The sequence below is a fragment of the Pseudomyrmex gracilis genome, unplaced genomic scaffold (assembly GCF_002006095.1).
Source record: "Pseudomyrmex gracilis isolate BER0280 unplaced genomic scaffold, ASM200609v1 scaffold_1161, whole genome shotgun sequence".
Lineage (NCBI taxonomy): Eukaryota > Metazoa > Arthropoda > Insecta > Hymenoptera > Formicidae > Pseudomyrmex > Pseudomyrmex gracilis.
Window position 1 is genome coordinate 16,422 of NW_018021745.1, and position 5,228 is coordinate 21,649.

Below are 5,228 nucleotides of genomic sequence, written 5' to 3' on the forward strand. Positions count from 1 at the left end.
TGTCACTTCTACTCAAATAAAAAATCTTATCTGCTATTTTCCAATAGATGTTTCTTCAAAGTTACAAGTTGATTCAGTAGAAACAATAAATTCTATAGATAATAAATATATAGAGAGTGATTTGAATTTCAATGATACTTCGTTAAATATATTTGATGCTAATAATGATACATGTAAGAGGACATCTGACAATTCTTTTAATTTACGTGATAAGCTTTTTATAAAAATTGTAATGTACATTTTATTATAGAAGACATTCAGACCTTAAAAAGAATGGTTGCAGCATCCGACATTCAGTTTACAAATATTCAACAACGTATGGATCATATTACGCCAGGAGTACTACCAAGTATTTCTACAAATCGAATAACAAAATGTTTACCTTTGAAAACTATTAATGATATTCTTCAGATGGAGGAGAAATTAAAAAATGAAGGAGAATCATTTATCAACGAATATAAAACTTTTGTCCGAAAAATTGGTGGTCATACTGCGCGTGAAATTATTAGAAATGTATTATCACAAGTATTTACAAATGAATGTGCTTTGCAATGTTCGTGGAAGAGTCGCAAACAAAATTTTGAAGTTGCTTCTTTATGTATCATAAAATATATGAGAGAAGTAGTGTTAGACATGCATCAAAATTATACTAAAAAAGAATTTGATGAAGCCACAAGTGATTGGCTGCGTTTTGCTAAGCAGAGATTCACTAGAGAAATAAAGTTAAATAATGAAAATAGATTACACAAAAAGAGAAAACTTATACGAAACAATATAAAATAAAATACATTAAATATATATAAACAATATAAAATAAAATAAATTAAATCAGTTTTCCTGTGATAAATTCAAGTCACTATTCATATTTAAAGTGTACCAAAAGATTGTTTCTTAGGCTGTGAAGCAGACATATTAGGTAGATTACGTATTGTTATAAAGTAAAATTTAGTTGAAGTTCCTAATGCATAGAAGTTTAAGTTTAAACTTACATTAATGTTTGACATAATATTATTTTTTTTTTAACTTTTGATAATATTATTTTTGTAAAAGTTCTAATAATATTATTTATTTTAAGTTTTGCGATTTTATTGCNACGTTTACTTTCAAAAAAGTGTTATGTACAGATTTTAAATTATCATACATAAATTACACATTTGTTACGTCCTGGCCCACGGTTGCGGTCGGGCTATGGTGGAGTAACAGAGAGCTGTCGTTTCTCTTTCTATCTCCGCACAGCAGGTTGGCGATCCCGCTGCGACAGAGTCGAGCGAGTTTATGTGCTCTCACGGATAAGTCAACGGCGTATGCCGATCTTACTCTATCCTATGAGGCCCCGCTTGTCGGTCTCTTTTTGAGTCTGGAGAATTAACTCCACGGACTAAGGACGAGACCGTGCGATCGATTGAGGATGTGGAATGATGAGAGGTCGTCTTAATTAAACGGAAAAGATTATGATGCGTACAATATTAATTTATTCATTTAGGGGTTGGTGTTACAATTTTTAGAATGTGATATCGCGAATTTTACATTGAAACGGAGGGTCATCGCTCGGAGGCTAGAGAGGGGAATATATATATGTGTGTATGAGTGACGCGAGGATGTGTGTGAGGGGCCTCCGGCGAGGTTTTACAGGTATAACTGTGTCGGGTGCATGTTTAAAGCGCCGATTCGTGGTATAGAAATCATTCGAAATCTATTTCGATTATTTTATGGATTTTGACAGAACTAGGGAGAAATATAGTATAAAAATGGTGGACAGGAACTAAACGGATGTCACCTATATAAGGAAATTTGACTGGGAGGAGTTTTCTGGCTGGAGTGGTGGTTATCACCCGGAAGATGTCGGAAGGATCTGTTGTTAGAAGATTAAGGACAAAGGGGATTCTTTCCGGATTTGCTTTTTTGTAAGTTGAGGCTAATCGGAGGAAGTGTTGAAATCTAGAATCGAGCGGAGGGGTGGTTGACCCTGTCGAGTCGGAGGATTCATCATTCGCGGGTTCATCTCTGGATGTAGATGGTTCAGGGGAAGGAGAGCGAGTGGGAGGTGGAAGAGTCGGCGCGGATTGCAAATCCGCGGGATTTCCTGCGGGACAAGCGGGTTCGGAGTGCGTTGGAGAAGGGGAGCGAAGAGGTGAAGAGGGCGGATTGTTCGCGGGCGAACAAGGGGAGGATTGAACGTCTGCGGGAGGATCGGGGGTTATCGGTGAGTAGGAGGGACCTTCATACCACGAATCGTCGTGTGTATGTGTATCTGTGTGTGTGTGTGTTGCGAATGCGTCGGTGAGTGTGAGTGCGCGTGCGATTGAGTTGTATGTATATCGGTGGGGTTTTTTATTCTATTGTCGCTGCTGGAATCGTTTCTTAATGTCTGAGGGGTGGCGTCAATGGGCCTGGTCGGCTGCGCTTCGTTTTGCGCGAGCGCTGCCGCTCGTCGCAATTTCGCGTTGCGACGGTAGCGCTGGGCCTTTTTACCCGCTCGCGAAGTTCTTTGCCGGGATTCCACTTAAACGATTTTATGCAATTACACTCATATACAATTTATGTTATTGTTTTTTGTTATTGATTTTCTTGGCTTCGCGACCGTTTTCGGAAATGTCGAGCCTTGTTTACCACGTGGTTTAGGGAAGAAAATGAAGAAAAGAAAAAAAACTTCGGCTGCCACCCGAGACAGTTACACACCGCGAGTAGCCCTTTCGAAAATTTCGGTTGCCACCCAAGACGGTTACACACCGCGAGTATCCCTTCCAAAATTTCGGCTGCCACCCGAGACGGTTATACACCGCGAGTAGCCCTTCCAAAATTTCGGCTGCCACCCGAGACGGTTACACACCGCGAGTAGCTCTTCCAAAACTTCGGCTGCTACCCGAGACGGCTATACACCGCGAGTAGCCCTTCTAAAACTTCGGCTGCCACCCGAGACGGTTACACACCGCGAGTAGCCCTTCCGAAGATTTCGGCTGCCACCCAAGACGGTTACACACCGCGAGTAGCCCTTCCGAATTTTTATAGATTTGTTTAATTTGTCCGTTCCCGATATCTCCAAAAATCAATCGCGACGTCAGCTTTTAGTTTTGCGAGAAGTGGATCCTCCGTATATATAATGATGTGGACTTACTACTTATGTGACTGCTGGCTGCGATTTCCTTTCCCTTCGGCCCGTGCGGCTGGCTAGGTAGTTCGGAACCTGGTGCGGCTTTGGTGTTCGGTGGATTCTCGGCGCATTACTCGCACTTGCACTTGTAACTTATGCTTGTTTTGCTTACTGAAATCGGCTCTTTTCAGATACGCGGCGCGGTTTTTTCTGTTTTCCGATTCCGAGAGCCCTGGCTTATATACTGTTTTGAGTAAGCGAGGACTCTTCCAATCGGGAACTCAGTTGAGCTTTGCTGGTTTTTATTTGTTAATTAGTCGGTCGGGCGACTTTCGAGATCGCCAATCGGCGACGATCCCTCGCTTCGGTCGCCTCGTCCGATTTTTCGGGGAAGGAAAAAAGGAGAGTATTGTCTTTTCGATCACGCCGCATAGACCCTTTGTTGTTTGTTTATAATAAAAATGCCGGAGTATTTATTTGCGTCGGCCGCTCTAATTTTTATGACCGGTGTTTTCATGACCCGGAAATATCCGGGTTTGTTTGGATAGCTGCTCGAGTAGTTGTCTAAAGGCGCAGTTTATCTTTTCAGGCGCCGATATAATTTCCGTTTGCTCTCCTATCGTCTGGAGTTTTGAGTTTCCAAACGATAGGAGAGCCGTTCGAGTCATTTATTATTATTTACAAAAAAAAGGGTTTGCTATGCGCTGGTGCGTCGCGTCGCAGGAAAAAGGGGACCGTGAAGTCTCCAGGACGTAACACATTCATAAATATCCATATTATTGTGCGCGGACACAACAATATACATTATATTCAATTACATATCTTTTCATAATCTTTATTTAAGTTCAAAAATATTTTTATGTATTGTAAAATGTATAAATAAAGAAAATAAAGCTTATTTACTTTAATCTATAAAAATTTATAAATATTTGAAACCTTCATATAATTAGTTATAAATATTAGTTATATACATATAATACAATGCTATTAATAACGTAACAAAAATGTAACTTTTATATGTAATCGCTACATAACAAGTGTTATGTAACATGTTACATTCATAAGTGGGAAATACTAATGTTACAGTAACATATCAGTAACACTCGTGTAACATTATCTAAAACAATCGATTTTGTTATATCAATGTAACATTTATATAACAATGTTTTGCGGGTAATAATTAATATTTTTCTCTACTTAATTATTTAGATCAATTTCCTATCACTTACCTTTTTAATTTTTCTTTGCTCTAATTAAGAATGGCGGAGCATTCTGAGAAAGATCAAATAACACTGTTAATGATGCGAGGATAAGGAGATCAACAAAGAGGATATAAAACAGTAACGCGATTATTTAATGAAAATTTTCGGAATGAAAATAATAGGATCTCTAAAAGTACTGTAATCCGTACTATTCAACGTTTCGAGGACATTGGTAGCGTTAAAAGCTGCTCAAGATCTGGTAGAAAACAGCAACAAATAATGATAAGGCATTAGATGTTTTACAGTCTTTCGTTGAAAATCTTCATATTTCCATCAATCGCGTTGCACAAGAACACGAAATCGGTCATGCATCTGTCAGTAAAATTTTGAAATTGAATAAATGGCATCCATACAAACTCCATTTGTGCCAAGAGTTGTCCGAAGACGATTTTGACAGACGCATCGAATTTTGTGATCTTATGATGGAGATGATTGTCGACGATCCTCTTTTACTTAATAATATTGTTTTCTCTGATGAGGTAACATTTGAACTGACTGGAAATGTAAATAGACACAATTGTAGGTACTGGAGTGACGTTAATCCTTGTGACGGGACGAGTCCCGTCACTTGTAAATAATGTATATTTTTGTAAATAGTGTATATATTTTCATTTTGATACTTTTCTTTTCGTTTATTAAATAAGTTTAAACACACACGCCCACCATAGTTCCGTCAACCATCCTATAGAGCTCCTATACCGACGGAGTGACCGATAGTTAGAGGCGCGGGACTATAGAATAAGAGCGCACGTGTGCAGAAGAAGACCTGTGCCGGTACGACACGGCACAGGTGCGTGACACGGCGCGCAAACAACCACGTACCGCACGCCGACCCCGGACGGACCATAGGCCGCTCCGGGGTATAAAAGCCGAGC